The sequence below is a fragment of the Fukomys damarensis genome, unplaced genomic scaffold, assembly GCF_012274545.1.
Source record: "Fukomys damarensis isolate Sample0158 unplaced genomic scaffold, DMR_v1.0_HiC HiC_scaffold_24, whole genome shotgun sequence".
NCBI classification, from domain to species: domain Eukaryota; kingdom Metazoa; phylum Chordata; class Mammalia; order Rodentia; family Bathyergidae; genus Fukomys; species Fukomys damarensis.
Genome location: NW_022900936.1, coordinates 51483907 through 51502704, shown reverse-complemented (window position 1 = coordinate 51502704; position 18798 = coordinate 51483907). Strand labels below are relative to the sequence as shown.

Below are 18798 nucleotides of genomic sequence, written 5' to 3'. Positions count from 1 at the left end.
ATATATATATATATATTTTACCTATGCTGTTCTGGGTTATTCTTCATGATGACCTACCTTCAAGAAGTGTGTTTCAGATAGAAAAATTAGCTTATTTCTGGTAAAGGACTGTACATTTTTGTTAGGGAACACGACCACATCCTCTTGCTAATCCATTCTTGATTGCTTTTGATTATATATGTATTTATTTTTGGTTGCTTATTTATATTGCATACATTGTCTCCATAATGCCCTACAGGTTAGGGCTTCTTGGCTGCCTGTCCAACCTTGCTGTCCATTACTTTGCTTCTACCAGTAAAGTTCCATCACCTGGACCCTGATATTCCATAATTTTACCACATCTAAAATTACTTCTTATTATTAGTTATGACCAAAGAGAACAGCCACAACTGGGTTTGACAGTGATGTTGATGCCTTTCTCATCAACAAATTTATTTCCTTTTAAAATGGTTTCCTCTGTCATTCTTTATCAGAAAGTCAACTGGTGGCTTGTTGAGTGTTAAGTGTATGCACTTTTACATGATTATTATCTGAGCCTTTTCTTTCCCAACTCTCTGCTTCAAAAGACCTACCATTTATAGTTCACATAGTATAGGCCATAGCTTTCTTGTAGCTGCTGAGACATCCTAATTGATATTATGGCTCCTGTTATGGTTTAGCTTCTGTATTGTATGAGATAACGCTCTATACAAAGAGACTTTCTTGTCTTGTCTGATTTTTTGTATTTCTTAATCCAGCAATCTGTTTCTTTTTACCTGTGCTGCCTAACACTTTATGTTGGGTAGCCCTGTACTATTTTAGTTAATGGTTCCTGCCCCTTACCTAACAGGCCCAGAGATGCCTCAGGTGGGATGCAATCTAATTAGCAATCTGGTGGATAGAAAGTAGGTGTGGGTTGTTCCCACGGGAGCAATGTGTAGTCTTTCAAAAATAGATTACCGCATCATCTGTGAACAAGAGGGATAAGTTAGTCTTTAACAGGGGGGAGTGAGAGATTTCTGCTGGTCCATCAAATTCAGCTATATTTGTTTTCAGCATTCGGAAGTGTATTGGCCCCCTTTCTATGCTGTTTTGGAGTTGTTCATGTCAGCAGTTTAATCTTTTCTGTAGCTCCACTACAGTTATAATTAGGTTTTTGGACTGACCTTAGGTTTTCCTACCATCCAGCAGGAGGTGATTCAGCTCAAAACTTTCTTGTAGAGTCTACTTCCTAGAACCATTTCTGGTATTCATCTTCTTAGGTTGAGTTTACTAGAAACAGATCTGAAATGGAGACTCATGATAGGATACTGGGAAGTATCCTCAGGAGAAAACACCTGTAAGGAATTTGAAAAAGGATAACTGATCAGACACAAAAATTCTACTGTGATAAAATTATAATAGAAGTCTCAGATAATCCTTTGGTGTTGTCTGCAGCTGAGATAGCCTTTCGGAATTACAAAGTGATGAAAGGGTAACAGGTCTTCATACTTTAACTAGTAAATTGCATGCAAAATACCTTGGGGAGGAGTTGTAACCTTGGACAAGGCAGATCTCTTTGACAGACAGACTGCAATACCAGGGGCGAGATATAGCTATGAGATAGCAGCCAATTCTCCAGAAATTCACAAATGAGTGCGTTGGTCTTGGGAGGGGCATCTGATCAGTGAGCTATAGCATCCAGTATAATATATAACTTATATAATATATAACATTTCTCTATTCATTTAAAACAATACTTAGAATATAAATTTCAAGAGAATAGGGACTTTGCCTCATACATTGACATCTCCAGAATTTAGAACAATTTGGCTCAGTACTCAGTAAGTATTAGTTGACTAAATGATTGAACTGAATGAATAATTAAAGCATATTTATGGATGTCACATTTTGTAAACTGACAATTACTTGGCACATCACAGGGAATAGTAACAAATGAAAACACAAATAGAAAAGCATCCCAAAGTACTTCTCTACTTTCACATTTGAGTACAAGTCTTACATGAGTTTTTTTTTTTAATTTTGTGAAATTAAAACTTACTCGAACACATTAAATGAATTGACAAATGGGATGATCAGTGTACTTATTTTAGCCATGACCTCCCACTCTGACATGGAGTCTTAATGAACTGACTCAGCTGTTGCTGGTATAAAAAAATATTAAAAGAGATTGGATCAGCTCTTGTAGCTGGATTGACTCAAAAGGTAAATTTGATTTTGCACCTAGTCTCATTAATACTTACTTTCATCTGCTTCCCAATAGAACTTTTGATTTTAAACATGGGTTTTCAAAATTTTTATATTATAAACATATAAAGTCTTCTAATTTTTCTCTAATTTTCTGTAGAAATTGGCACTCTCTAATATGGTGTGAGGAAAAAAAAAACAAGTCTGAAATTCTGTCTGCTTTTAAAATATTCCCAATTGAAAAATGTCACAAAAACTCAACATGAGTAAAACATTTATTTTTCTTAGTTTTAACAATCACCATGTATATGAGTTCAGGTTTACAATTGAAAACAAACTACCATACTTATTATGATGAGAAAATAACAGGCATGACCCCCACAAGTGCAACTACTAAAATCTTTTATTTTAAATACAACATTTTCAAGCTTCTGGAACTTGTGTTAAGAACATGCAGAAAATGAAGAAACATTTCTTTCAGAAAATCTACTAATGCCAGGAAGGAATGACAAGACTTTGGTATTTGATCAGTAACCTGTTTGCAGAGTTATACCCATGGGACAAACTGACTGAAATTCCACTCACGTGACAGAACCCCAAACTGGGACTTCTTTGCTAAACTCATACACCAATTCTGAATTGTGGAGGCTTAATTCTTTGTGAGCATAGCTGAGAGGTGGGGTACTCTTCATCCACCCTGTCCCAAATTATCAGGACAAAGGTCTATCCAGGCATGGTAGGGTAAGAAAATGAGAATCTGATTACTTTCTTTCAAATTATATTAGTTTTAATTATGTTAGTACATGTTTGCAGTACATGATGATGATATTCATCATGGGGGGTCGGTACAAGTACACCACACATCCCCTCATCACCCCACTTTCCTCTATCTCTTGGTTCACTTCCTATCTGCAAAACTTTTGACCCAACTCATTACTAGGGAGGATGTTCCATGGGAGGAGAGGCAAACTCAAAATACCAGGGACTACTGCACCTGCTCAGCACCCAGTCCCTCCACCCTGCCCCACAGGGGATAGGCAATCCACAAGAACACAGAGCTCAAAAAACACATTATATACATTAAAATCTATCCCCAAACACATCAAGGTAGGGAGAAGCTTGGAGCAAGGGTGATGGTAGGGGAAGATTAAAGTTTGTTATGCTCATGTGCAAATCTGCCAAAATGAAACCCATTAATCTGTGTAACCAAAATGCACTAATAAAAATGTTGGGAAAAAGAATGAATCTATATATTATATGTAAAATTTAAAAAGATACTTCAAAAATAAAGCCCCATCAGATGTGAAACAAGACTAAACAAAAATATAGAGCTGTAAAGCTCTCTCCAAAGGAACTGATTTTCTTTGAAATAGAATATGGTAATATTCTAGTTTGAATATTTAATATTGAAATAGAATATGGTAATAGAAATTGAAGCCTAAGAGTGCTCTTCAAAACAATGGAGACTTTACTGTTGCTAGCAGTAACAGGAGGTTGGTACATATATAACTAACAATATAAACCACAAGTCAGCCAGTTTACTGGAGACAACTGGCAAAAAGTACTTAAGAAAAGCTGTCCTGGGGCTGGAACCTGCCCTCCTAAAGTATCCCTAAAAAGAAACCCAAATTCATTTAGAACAATCTATGCTTGAAACAATAGATCAATCAACTAACAAACAAGTAGAAAAATCAACCAGAAATTAAAAAGCCCATATTAGGCAGAGCGCTTCACAGGGAAATTAGGGAAAGAGAATGTCAGAGTTCTGCTAAAGCTACTGTCATTTCAGGTTCACGGTGTGTATACTCAAAGTTTGTCTGGTGGAGAGCAACAGCAGAGGGTGCTGTGGTTTGGTATGCTTTGAATATGTCCTGCAATGCCTCTGTGTTGGAAGTTTGGTCTTCAGTGTGGCAGTGTTGGGAGGTGGTAAAAACTTTAAGGACTGAGGCCTATTATGAGGTGATTGGGTCAAGGGGACATGTCCCTTGGAAGAAATCAACATAGTTCTCATGGGGTGAGTTTTCTCCAGAGAAGGTGAATTGTTATGAATAAGCAACATTGGCCCCTCCTGCTCTATCACTGCAGGTCTTGCCATGTGATGTCTCCCACTTGCACATGCTCCCACCATGAGGCCATCTATTATGATGTGATGTAGCCAAGGACATGAGAGTCCAAATTGATGGGATCACCCAGTCCTGGACTTTCAGACTCCAAAAAGTGTGAGCTAAATGAACCTCTTTTTAAATAAATTACTCAGACCCAAGTATTTGAGGGAAATAGATTTCAGTAAAATGGTCTGTCAAGTCATTAAAAAATAAACAAGCAAACAACAACAACAATGAAAGAAAGTTCCAGAGGAGGAAAAAGGGAACCAGTATTCAGATTTTCCACAATATGTGCAGAAATGTCCAGTTTTCAACTGAAGAATATGAAACAACCCCCAAAATAGAAAAGTGTGACCCATAAAAAAGGAGAGAGAACAGGCCACAGAAACTGCTTTTGACCTGAGAAAATAATATGAATCCATATGAAAAAACAAAAGAACACTGATAAAGGTCATTATGTAATTATAAAAAGACAGTATAATACATATTTCTTCCCCTTCTTTTAACAGACTTAAATATAATTATATTAAAGATACCTAATTGTATTTCTGGAGCTACAAAAGCATAAAAAATGCGATATTTATCAATAACAACATTAAGAATATGGTAAGAATAAAACTATAGGGAGTAATGAAAAAACACCTGATGGAAACTTAAACGAATAAGAACAAGAGACCAGAAATGATAAGTAATAAGGTTAATATAACAAATTCTGTTGTATTATATATTTACTTTTTCTTTTTCAAGCTTCTTAGATAGAAGATTATGTAAAATAAAACTTATAACAATGTAATATGGGGTTGTAATAATACACATATGCCAGTAGCACAAAAATGAAGACAGAATAGATCTACATCTCATTGAAATTAAAATAATATAAACCTGAACTAAATTCTGATAAAGTGTGAAGTTTATGATAAGTCAAAAGTCCTAGGAAAACCACTAAGAAAATAACTTAAAAAGTGAAAAAATGTGACTATAAATACAGAGATTGTAGTGATTAAAGATAAAGGGCTAAAGAAAGCTAAGGATTGCCAGGACCCACAGAGGATAGAAAGAAGCAGGGAAGGATTCTTCCCGGAGAGTTCATGGGGGCAGGTCCTGCCAAACATCTTAGTTTTGGATTTCTAGCCCCTAAACTATGAGGATCAATTTCTATTGTTTTAAGCTACCCAGTTCATGATAATTTGTTATGGCTGTCCCAGGAAACTAATACAGACTTCTAGTTATGTTGTTTTATTTTTCAATTAATTGTACTGGCACATTTTAAACATAAAATACTGTTACTTTAATCATTGGAATCTGTTAGGTAAAAGAGCCAAAAAACCACGACCAGACCAGAACTACAACAGCCTTTATTATGAGGAGGATCTGCTGGGCTGTCTCCTAACAAAGGAAAAGCAGCATGCAGGGACAGTGAGCTTCTTTTATATGAGTGGGGTGGGATTAACCTGAGCTGGAGTGGAGTTGAATGAGGTAACATCAAGACCTTGGAGGAGCTTGTGACATCACTCAGAGGAAGCAGTATCTGGTTACTCTTTTGGCATGAAAGAGGCACGATGAGGAGAAGGCTGTCCCTTGGTAGGAGAAGCCATATTTAATGTGGAGGCTGCTATTCCGTGTGGCAGCCATCATAAGGTGTAGAGCATTATGGGAAGGAGGCTAAAATTTTCTGTAGCAGTCATTTTGAGGCAAGGGAAATATAACAGGATCTTGTTCCTTTACATGACTTTTATCTTGGTTCTTATGTTCCCGGTGCCCCAGCCCTCCCTTCACCCCCTCCACACTTCTGTGTTTACAAAGACATTGTTTCCATATTTTTCCTTTTCTCATATTTTTTTTCTTTCCCCTTTTTAACCTTTCCCCAACCTTCCCATTTCCTCTATTATTTTCAACCTTTTTTTCCCCTATTGTTGCAGAAGGAATTGGTAAATGACACACAGACACACAAGGAGAGTGTAAAATAAAAGTTTACTTTGCTCACAGAGGATTAATCCATACCAAAAGCTGTGCCAAAGGACCAAAGACATACTGGGTTACAGTTTCTTCTTTTATAGGGTTTTACAGCCATGATCTCATTCAGGTGGTTACATTTCATTTCCTCAGTTCAGATTACAGATATACAAATCACGGTCACAAGACTGTTAACTTTAACCCAGATATAGCACTTCTTTGTAGTTAGGGAGTTTACCTTTAAGACTGTCCAGCTATCTATTCTAGCCTGCAGGAAGGGGGGTGTTCAGGGCCAGGAAAGCAAAGTTAAACAATTGTTCTTTTCATCTTGACACTTTTACAATCATGTGGCTCACAAAACTTTGGAGCTCAGGGTCTCCCTGATGTTCCCTGTTATCTCAGCATGAGACCAGATGTCCAATTCTATGGTTAAAGCCTCCGGTGTCTGTTAATTTTGAACTAAACAAAGCAGACCTCAGAAGAGAAAAAGTCAAAGAATTTCCTAACATGTTTTCAGGTTTTTAGGTTATTTACAAAAAAGTTCTCTCTATCACTATTATCCTTATTCACACTTTTAGTTCATCACACCAGAGAAATTATTCACAATTTACATGTGTGTCTTACTAATTTCATTTGAGTATGGCCTCAATGTGCACCCATTTAGCTATAAATGTTTCTTAGTTTCTTGTTCTTTGTGGTTGAGTAGTACTCCATTTTATAAGAAAAACACATTTTCTTTATCCAGTCTACAGTTGATGGGAAATTGGGCTGTTTCCAAGCTTTAACTATTACAAACTGTGCTTCTATAAACATGGGTGAGCATATATCGCTGTGGTAGGATTCTTTTAATTCCTTTGGGAAGATAACCAGCAGGGGAATAGCTGGGTCAAATGGTACTTCTAATACTTCTGATCCTAGTTCCTTGAGGTATCTCCATAATGATTTCCCAATAGTTGCACCAGTCTGCACTCCCACCAACAATGGAGAAGGGTTCCTTTCTTCCAAACCTGCCAACATTTGTTACTGGTTGATTTCTTGAGAGCAGCCATTTTTTTCTGGGGTTAGGTGTTGTTTTCATCTGCATCTCTAGAATGACCAGAGATGTTGAACATTTTTTCATATGTTTATTTGCTGCATTTACTTGTTTGAGAAATGTCTGTTCATTTCTTATGCCCATTTTTGAATTGAGTCATTATACTTGGGGGATTGATTTTTTTTGTGTTCTTTATATATTCTAGATAGTAGATCTTTGTCTGAGGAACAGCTGATAAAATTTTTTCCCACACATTGTGAATTGTCTCTTAGCTAACTGAAGTCTCTTGAAGTGCAGAAGCTTTTAAAAAAGATGAGATTCCAGTTGATTCTTTGTGCTAGTTCCTGTGCTACTGAAGATTTTTTCATAAAGTGTTTTCCTATGTCAATGTCTTTAACAACCCTACCTATCTTCCAGCAAGTTGTTTCTGTCTTAATATTCATATCTTCAATCCTCTTGGATTTTATTTTAGCACATGGTGAAAGATAGGGGTCTAAATTTAATCTTTGGCAAGTTGAAATCCAGTTTTTCCAACACCGTTTATTAAAGAGGCTATCTTTCCTAAAGTGAGGATGGTTGTCCTCTTTGTCAAAGATGAGGTAGCTATGTCTGGAGTTGTTGCTGAATTTTCTAATCTATTCCACTGATCCTTGGGTCTGTTTCTTTGACAGTACCTTGCTGGGTTTTAAAAATTTAATTTAATTTAATTTGGGGGGGTACCAGGGATCAAACTAGGGACCTTGTGCTTGTGAGGAAGGTGGCAGCACCACTGAGCTAAATCCCTGACCCTTAGGTGTTTTTTTTTTTTTTAATCACAGTGGCTTTGTAGTATAGTTTCAAGTTGTGAATTGTGATACCCCCTGCCATGTCTCTGTTGCCTAGAATAGCTTTTGCTATTCTAGGTCTCTAGTTCCAAGTGAATTTTTGGATTGTTTTCTCTAGTTCTGTGAAATATACTGTTGGGATTTCAGTGGGGATTGCACTGAATCTGTGTAACAGTTTTGGAAGTATGGCCATTTTCATATATTGGTCTCCTTACCCAGGAACAAGGGATGTCTTTGTATTTTTTATATCCTCTTCAGTGTCTTTTTTCAGAGTGTTGTAGCTTTTGGGTCTTCTATGTAGAGTATCATATCTTCAGCAAATAATGACAGTTTAACTTCTTCCTTTCCTATCCTTATTGCTTTTGTTTCTTTCTCTGGTCTAATTGCTCTGGGTGATGTTTCCACAACTATATTGAACAGGAGTGGTGGCAGTGGACATCTTTGTTTTGTTCTTGTTTTTAGCATGAAGTTTTTCAGTTTTTGACTATTTAGTATGATATTGGCTGTTGGCTTGTCCTAAATAGTTTTTTTCAAGTTGAGATAAAGACCATCTATTCCATTTTCTGCAGGATTTTTATCATGAGTGGGTGTTGAATTTTGTCGAATGCTTTTCTGCATCTACTAAGATGATCATATGGTTTTTGTCCTTTACTCTGTTAATATGTGTATTACATTTATTGATTTATGCATATTGAAGCATCCTTGCATCCCTGGGATAAATCCAACTTGGTCAGGGCATATGATCATCTTGATGACACTCTATTCTGTTTGCCAATATCTTTTTGAGGATTTTCATGTCCATGTTCATTAGTGAGATTGGCCTGTAGGTTTTGGAATCAAAGTAACACTTGCTTTCAGGAATGAATTTGGAGTATTGCTTCCCTTTCAATTTCATTGAAGAGTTCAAAGAGTAGTGCCAATAGTTCTTCGCTAAATGTCTTGTAAAATTCATAGGTGCCTGGGCTTTTCTTTGTTGGTAAATTTTTAATTACATTTTCAATTTCACTGATTGTAATTGGAATCTTTAGAATTTTTATGTATTCATTCAATTTAGTTAGTTCATATATATCTAAAAATCTGTTCATTTCTTTGGTGTTGTTCATTTTATTAGCATACAGGTTCTCAAAGTAGTTATTGATGTTCCTCTGGATTTCTACTGGATCTGCTGTGACTTAACCTTTTTCATTCCTAATTGCATGGATTTGAGCCTTTTCTTTCCTTTTTTTTGATAGGGTTGGCTAAGGGTTTATAGATTATATTTATTTTTACAAAAAATTATTTGATTTATTTTTTGTGTCATTCTCTTAGTCTCCACTGCATTGATTTCTGCTCTGATCTTTATAGTTTCCTCCCTTGTATTGTATGAGCTTTGTGTTTGTCTTGATCTTCTTTTTCTAGAAGCTTAAGATTCAGCATTAGGTTATTTGATCTCTCTCTGTTTTCCTAGTGTAGACATTCGCTGCTATAAATTTCCTTTGTAGAAATGCTTTCATTGTGGCCCATAGTTGGCATTATTATTTATTTGTAAAAACTGTCTAATTTTTTCTTTAATTTCCTCTGTGACCCATTGGTTGTTCAGGAGAGTGTTATTCAGTTCCCACATGTTCGTGAAGTTCTTGCAGTTTCTTTTGCTATTGATCTCCAGTTTAATTTCACTGTCATCTGATAATATACAGGGGATAACCTCAATTCCTTTGCATTTACTTAAATATGTGCTATGAGCTGGTATGTGGTCTATTTTTTAGAATGACCTGTGTGCAGACAAAAAGAATGTATATTCAGATTTTATGGGTTGGAACACTCTAAAGATGTCTATTAGGTCTATTTGTTCAAAAGTTTGGTTCAATTCTAGTATTTTGTTGTTGATTTTTTTTTTTTTGTCTAAGTGATTAATCTATTTGTGACTGTGGGGTTTTGAGGTCCACACTACAATTGCATCAGTGCTTATTTGGTTTTTATTGTCCCTTAATATTTATTTTGTATAGTTGGGGGCATTAGTATATGGTGCATATATATTTATGACTATCATCCAGTCCTCTAGAATTGTTCACTTTACAAGGATATAGTGACCTTCTTTGTCTTTCTTAATTAGTTTTGGTTTAAAATTTACTTTGTTTGCAAAATAAGATAGCTACCTCTCTTTTTTTCAGGTTCTTGTCATATGGAGAACTGTTTTCCATACTTTTACTTTCAGTCTATGAATTTCTTTTTGAACTAGGTGCATTTCTTGTATAATCATAGTATTGGATTTTGCTTCTTAATCTATTCTGCCAGTCTATTTCTTTTTCTTGGTGAATTGAGGCCATTAACAATGATGGTTATAACTGATATGTATTGACTTATCATAATCATGGTATTTTCTTGTTGGTTCTTTTTAATTTTTCCCCGTCTCCCATTAATTTTTTGCCTTGCCTGGTGGATGTGTTTTGTTGGGCCTCATGGTACTGTGACCTTCATTGTCTTTTTCTAGGGTATTATTTAGAATTGCTTGGAGTGTTGGTTTGGTATTCATGAAGTTTCTCAGGTGTTCTTTGTTATGGAAGTATCTTACTTCCCCATCAATTTGAAAGATAGCTTTGCAGGATATATCAACCTAGGTTGGAGGTTGTTTTCTTTTAGAGCTTGAAACACCTCATTCCAAGCTCTTCTTGACTTGAGGGATTGGGGTGATGTCTTCTGTGATTCTCAGGGGCTTTCCTTTGCATGTGATTTATTTATTTTTTTCTAACTGCCTATAGTATTTTGATCTATTGGCTTTCCAGGATCTTAACTATTATATGTCTAGGTGTAGATTTTTTTTTCATCATGGCTAGTTGGAGTCCTATATGCCTCACTTATCTGTATGTCAAATTCTTTTGCTCTGTTTGGGAAGTTTTCTGTCATTAATTCTGTGAACAGTTTTTTAAAATGTCATTTGTACTTTGTCCTGCTATTTTTTGGACTCCTATCAGTCTTATATTATTCTTCTTGGACTCCTATCAGTGTTATATTATTCTTCTTTGCAATATGTAGGAGCTGTTGGATTGATTTCTCATGTTCCTTTACTATTTTTAAGAGATCCTTCTTTTCATGGTCACTGACCACCATCCTGTCTTCCATATCTGATATTCTATCTCCACAATGGCTAAGTCTGTTGTGTATATGTTCAATAGAGCTTTTAATCTCCTGGATATCAGTTTGAACGTTTCATGGATTCCATTTCTTTCCTGTGCTGAGTATTCATGGCTTCCATCATGATCCTGAACTCATGTATTATTTTTTATTTGTTTTGGTTCTAGAGTCTTTAACCATTGATTTTTTTTTTCTGCTCACTCTCTGTAGTTATCTGACATTATTTGTTGTGAATTTTTTTGAGAGCCTCTTTCATCTCTTTTGTTACTTACAGTGGTATCAGTTCAGGGTATCCAGGTGGTTGATTATCAGACTTTTCCACTTTGCTTCCCCCAGAATTTGCTTTAGATAAGCTGGAGAACTGGGTTTGTGTCTTGGTAAAATGTCTTTTCATTTTTATTGTTGTTGGTATAGTCCTGGGTTTAATTTCTGGGTCAATACTTCAATATTGCTTATTGTAAGTATCTTTGTTGCTTGTATTTAGAACCCTTATGGAATGATTGCTTCTCAGAGGTGTCTTCCAGATATAGCTAGTCTAAGGTTTTGAGTCCCTAGTGACTCTAGGCCAATATCATTTTCATTATACCAGAAAAGTTAACTAATTAGATCAATCACAACACTTGCCCAAGTGATATAATCAGCAACAATAATAGAATCAAATACAACTTTTAAAATGAGAATTTGTTATAGTTATTAATCTATCACCTTTAACTGTATGAAATAAATAAGAATTGAGAACTAGATCCAAATATGTTTATAGTGAATAAATTATTCAATAAATAACTTTACCCTTCAAGAAGGAGTTAGAACAAGTGAGGCCCTCTTAATGTACTTTACTTTTGCTCTATCTTTTAGAACTCAGGACAATGTCCTTCAAGAACCTCTGTGCCTCTGCAATGTGGATCCAGGTACAGTCACAGCCAGGAGTCCAGAAGTGGGGGGCCACACTAGGGTGGTGTTGGAGGTGCCCATGTGGCTTCAGTCCTTACCTGTCTGCTTCTGGATTGGAGGCCTGGGTGGGGGAGGGGCTGCACCAGTGGCCTAGGCAGCTCTGATCCTCACCTGAGTACTGGTAGCTGGGAAGCCTTTAAGAAATGTTCTTAAGTGTTTTTGAAATGGGGGTTGATACTTATTTTTCATAAGATTTAGAATATGAAGAAAATCTTAGAAAAGCATAACTATTGTTTTGGGTTTAAACTTCTTCCCCTCCAGCCTTCCAAATTCATATGATGAAGTTCTAAATACTAATCTCAGAATGGAGAAATAGGTCTATACATGCCATTAAGATGAGGTTATACTGGACTCTTATGGGCCCCAATCTAATGTAACTGCCATCCTTATAAAAGGTGGAAATAGGACACACTCATGCAGGGAGAATGCTGCATGAACACTGGAATTGTGCTGCCATAAACCAAGCAACTACCAAGAATTCTGGGCCACCTGGAACAGATGCTTTGTTAACACCCTTAGGGGAATACTGCCTGTAAGCATCTTTCAAACTCCCGAACTATGAGACAGTAAATTTCTATTATTTAAGCCACTGAGTTTGTGAGTACTTTATTATGGTTGTCTGAGGAAACTACCACATCCACAATGATATTTTCATATCATAATAACTGTTTTGGGTACATCCCCTTTTTGTTTCACACCCATAAATGTACAGATACAGTTTCATCTGTACAAACACATGCAAATATGAAACTTCCATACAAATATTAGAGGGCAGGTTCCCCTTATGAGGATTGTTTAAAATTTGAACATAGGAAGATTACTATAGAACTTTTCATTTGTACTAGAGATAGTCTGATAAGTTGGTGTGAGCTATCTGCTACTATAAGGCAGATAATTTTGATTTATTATTTATTATTGATTAAGGGCCAAATTCTATAAAGTTACATGTCAGCTAAGGGAAGATTGACAAACAGTAAATTACTTTTTTCTTGAAGACAACCAAATTATTTTTTCCTATAGAAAAGATAACCCCAAAAGTTTATTATTTCATTGCCCAGTATCTAAATTAGCAATCTTATTCCAGCTTCCTTTCTTTTGGTAACTATCTTTCAATCTCTTATATCCTTCTTTGAAACAGGTTTACTATTTTTGCTTATTCTTTCACTAATGAATTCAAAACATCTTTGATGTCTGTGTACTATATAAGTATATTAGAACCATATATTTTAATATTTAGACAATTATACTGTGACATGCTTTAGATCAGTGAAATCAGGCTTTTAATGTCTATGAAGAAGAGAAATTATTAGAATAAAATGAAGTTGGATGACTGAGGGTTGCCAATTTTCCTAGTAATGTCAATTTAAAAATTATAAGCACTGAAAATTATCATCTAGTTAATGCCACAATGTCATAATTGAAGTGTAGGGCTTTTTGAATTCAAGAGTAGGATAAGATATAGTATAAATTATGTAGCATTATGAAAATTTATTCCATTCTCATTTCTTTAATCACATCACATTTTGGTGAAAACTTCAATGACAAGCATAATTTAGGAAGCATTGCCCACTAATGACTGGTTCCTTTGGTTTTTCTGCAGTTTCTTTTGTTCACTCGCTGAAAGTCTTTGAGTCTGTTCTACATCCTCTGAGTGCCTGCCATGAGATAAATAGCACCAGTTGTTTGCCAAGGGGTTGTTATCTGTGTATGAGCATGGTTCCTGACATTGTAGAAAATATATCTTATCAAGAGGAGAAGATTGATACTGAATCATTCCCAAATACTATTATCTTGTTCACAGCTCAGGAGCACTGGGGCAGTGGAGTAGGTTGCAGAGAGACTGAAGAAAATACCAGGAGATGGCTTTGAGAAATAAGATTTATGAAAGTATCAACAGGTAAGGTTAGGGTTAGTTATGACTCAATAGCAGAAAAGAATAGAGTCCATGGCAGTGGGACCAGACAGGGAAATCTCCAGGGAGAATTTGAAGCTTCCAATGGCGACAGGATGGACAAGAACATTCCACTCTTCCCTGATCCGGGCAGGAATTTTATAAACTTCACAGCAGTGACATCATTAGCTTCATTGTTTCATTGTCCAATTAGCATTCCCAAGAACAACTGACAGCATATGGGAAAGAAGATAAAATTACAGATAAGGCTGATTCATGGATAACATTTGACTTGGCAAGGGTCTTGGGAACACAAAAGGGGGAGTTTCAGGGACATGGTGGCAAGTGCCTTAGTTTCTCTCTGGGATGACAAATTATATAATTAAACTTTTGCTAAATATTATGGGAAAGAGAACAAGTTTAGTATGTGCAATAAGCAGTTTATATGCCAGTCACTTCTCAATGAAAACTTATGTCCTGTTTGGAGGGCCTAGAAAATTCTTTTCAGTGTTATCACTTTCAATACAAGGAAGCCACCTTCTTCTCTATAAGGATGAAATATATGCCTGAAGGTAGCTGATAGTCAGCAGTAGTAGACTGTGCTTTGCAATATTAACCTGGGCTTAACAGGAAGCCTGGGGAAAAGTAGAGACCTCCTACCTTCTTCTTACCTCCTTCTTCTCTAGAAGAAGGAAGCTGGCCATTGAACAGTTCCTCCTAGATAAAATAAATACATTAAAATGAAGTCAGTTCAAAGTTTGTTTCTCTATGAGAACCAAGGTGTTTTGTTCAACAGATGGCAATGCTATGTAGTAAATTGGCTCCATTTAATGTTCTGAAACAGTCCTCAGAAGGGAGAAAGACTTCTCATATACACCTTTATCTTACTATAAACTTTCTGTAGATAAATTTTGACATGACTGAATAAATGTGGAAAAAGTTGAACTTTAGGACAGTTTATCAGTATATAAGGTTTTATGTTCTCCCATGTTATACCACTGGAAATTTGATGGAAATGACAAAAATAAAAAACTCAGAAAAATTTCAGAGCAAGGGACAATTACTTTAATGAGGATGAGAGTGAAACCTACAAAAGAAAGATATAGTGTAGTATTTTTACTGAGAGTTTGAGATTATTAAACTTGGTTTATGACTGACAGAAAGCAAAACTCAACTACCTGTGCAACCATGAAAGAGGCTGGTAGATTCTTTGTTAGACAGCCAGGAAAATCTTCTATATATTTGTGTCTGAGACTAATTTTAGCAAAATATGTTTGGCAAATGAATAAAACAATGAATAATCTTTTCATTCTTATGCTATCCCCAGGGTTTATCTATCTGTATTCTATGGTAGGTTTCACAGCTTGAAGGAGGGTCACAGAAGCAATGGTACTGAGGATGAAAGTTTTTTTTTATAAACTCTCAAGAAGTCAAAATAGTTCATTATTTAATTTTAGAAAACCAATTTGGTAAGATATTCTGAGGATAAAAGGATAATTTTTCAATTCAGGATAAAAAAAGAAAACTTGGGTGAACAGGCTATGGTGGCATATGCCTGTGATCCTAACACTTTGGAGAGGGCAATCTGGATTAAACAGTAAGACAAACCAAACCCAACCAAAACAAAACAAAAGGAGACAAATCTGACTAAGAATTTAGCAGTGTTGACTCTACTTTCCTAACAAACTACCACAAAGCTTATTGATCAATGAAAACAGAATTCATTAGAGTGACAATGGAGAACACCAACTTAATAAACTATTGATAGCTTCACAAAATGAGGAAATTAAGGAAGCATATGGTAGGGTTGAAAGCCAGCTAGTTTGGAGATGTAAAGTGGGTAACTCATTGGGATTGGGAAGGATTTATGATATAAGTTTAGATTTATCAGCTCAGCAAGATGAGGGACTTGAGCTGGGCATGGTGGCTCATGCCTATAATCCCAGCACTTGGGAGGCTAAGGAAGGAGGATCGCTGTGAATTTGAGACCACCCTGGGCTACATCGTGAGTTCCAGGTCAATCTCAACTACATAGTGAGACCCTGTCTCAAAAAAAAAAATGAGGTATTTGAAGAATCTTGAAAAACAAATTATTAGTCTCAATAAGTAAGCAGTTAAGTTGGTTCATAGTTCAATTTTCTTGGAAGGAAGTAATTCTGAGACAAATCAAAAGCAAAAGCAGTTATTTTTGCTTTACTTTAGTACTGCATGGTCCCTGTATTGCTTATATACAGACTTGGAGTTATGTTTTGTTTCTGTTTTCATCTTTGACCAGCCTAAGTTATGGGATAGCGTATTATCATCCAGAGACATGATCAATCAGATCTATATACTGTTTGATGTGTTGTCATGTTAAGATTTTTTAATGATAGTTATTCCAACCTGAATTAATAGCAGATTTTCGTGTTAGTTTTTGTTGGAGATCATATTTGTATCATTTGATTAAACAACAACCATCCAACATAATTTAAGTCTATGTAGAATACAGATTTGAGATTTTCAACATAGACAATTACTGAGAGAAAGGTTATGATACAAGTTTGTGATTACTCTTAAAGCAGAAGCCAAGAGTAACCAAAGGAAACAAAGAGAACTGATTTCATTCCTAACTTGAAAAGGACATATTACAAGATGAGTATAGCCAAATTACATAATTTTATAATTTTATATTGATCTTTCAGGTAATTTTAATAACACTAAAGATCCAATAAAGGTCTGTAATGATGTAAGTATGACATCCTTTCCTTAATTCAGCATGTGTTCTTACTTGAAAGGCCTCTTTTTTGAGTACCTCCCTTAATTTATGAACTTCTTGGGTGAGGACTTCTATGGTTTAGTAATACTACTATTCTCCCATTCTTCTCTGTAGCAATCTTTATAAAATTCTACCTACTTCTCAAGTCTCAGAGTATGAATGGAAGAAGACATCAGTCTTATATCTTACTTTACTGATAACTTCTGAACTTTGAATTTACAACTTTTCCTTTTTGACTTGTTTTCTGTCTTTTTCTTAGAAGGAAAATTTATAGGTCAGAATGGATTCAGGTGATATTAAAACTATCTTGAAGGCAGATATTAGTTTATCGACATCACAGAACTCTGTCTGATTTACAGATAGTAGATTGCTTTTTAGATACTCATATATTGGCCTGGCAGAAATTTCACTGCCTACTGCAGGGTCAGTTCTTTTGGATACCCACATATGCGTATTACCACCAAAAGCAGGTCGTTGAGTGGTTTCCAGTAATTAGTATTGGATTTGAAACAGACTATTAATTGCAGTCTGTGTTCTGGACCGGGATGAAGGTTTAATTTAACTAACTTACCTTTCTTACAATGTCTGTAAAAGTGATATAACCTCTAAATATACTGCTTCTGTTCCCTGGCTCTTCTGTGCTCACTTTCTGTGAAAGTGTGTGTGTGTGTGTGTGTGTGTGTGTGTGTGTGTGTGTGTATGAGACCTATCAAAAAGGAAACACAGGCTGGGGATTTAGCTCAATGCTTCTGCTGCCTGCCTTGCAAGCACAAGGTCCCAGGTTCAATCCCTGGTACCAACAAAACAAAACAAAACAAAAAGGAAACACATTTTTCTTGGCTTGACATAGAAGAGGCTTTAGGTTTCTGACTATGAAATCTGTTGTAGGCTTTGTGATCTAAACACATTACTTGGTAATTTAGTTCAGTTAAATCAGAACCCAATTCATTTATAATAAAGAAATGCTAGCAAATGGAGCTGAGTCATACTCAAAGAATTTATCAACTGAATTAAGAAAAGAGAAAATTAAGATGTTTTCTCCTCATAAGTCATAGTTTTGGACAGTATTTTTACAATTACATGATTTTTGCTTTTGGCTAAAATTATAAGCAGGGTATTAGTAAAAGTATGTAAGTATGCAGAAGTATTAAGAACAGGATCCTTATAAGTACCACAATAATAAATAACAAGTATCTCCTAACAATAAGAAACCTTGAACGGAGAAGAGAAAAGAAAATAGCTAGGGAAATACTGAGCAAAATAATGCAGACTACAGCATGGGAATCATTGGTTCTGGTTATCTGGATCTTGTTCATAAGTCTTAAATGGAAGCTGAGTAAATATACAGCTGTCTTCTGTATTTGAAGATTTTCATTAGAAGATTATGTTTACCCATAAATCATATGCTTCTAGAAAATTTCTAAAGATTCTCTGATTGAAGCCTCTGGCAGGGAAAGTGTGCCAAAGATTCAGGGAGATGGTTAGATCTCTTTGACTGAAAAACAGATCTAATTCTTCATATCTTATAGTTTTTCTTGTATATTATTTATTGATAGGCTGTAATAGTATACTTTAACAGTTATTATACCAGTCTGTGTACATGAACATTAGCATATTTCATTTAATTTGAATCTACACAATATTAAAATATTTTGCTAGTTAATCTAGATGTAGTCTAAACTTTTGTAGTATGTCCTTTTTAAGTTTGAAAAATAAAAGATCTGTCGCCTCACTTTTTTTCTTTTAAATTGAATTTATTGGTACATTCTAGGTAGACAGTACAGTTACATTCATTACTGGGATCTTGTACCTTTACATGCCACGTCTTGGTTCTCATTTTTTCTCCTTGTCCCCACCTTCCCTTCACTCCCTCCTCCCCTCCCCCCTTCAAACATTTTAATTCATTTTTTACATTTTCTCACATTTTTTTCCTTTTCTCTTCTTCCCCTTTCCCTTTCCTTCTCATGGTCCCTATATCTTTGGTCCTTTTCTTCCTATTTCATGTTGCT

The 18798-nt window shown here is 35.5% G+C and overlaps 1 long non-coding RNA gene across 2 annotated transcripts in view; it reads right to left on the bottom strand.

Moving 5' to 3' along the window:
• Window positions 1–18798, bottom strand: part of LOC104866282 — a 129424-nt gene that overhangs the window by 26908 nt on the left and 83718 nt on the right. For both annotated transcript variants that reach the window (XR_781409.2, XR_004518803.1), the window contains exon 2: window positions 1146–1316. This is a non-coding gene — a long non-coding RNA (uncharacterized LOC104866282). The remainder of the gene's footprint in view (window positions 1–1145; window positions 1317–18798) is intronic.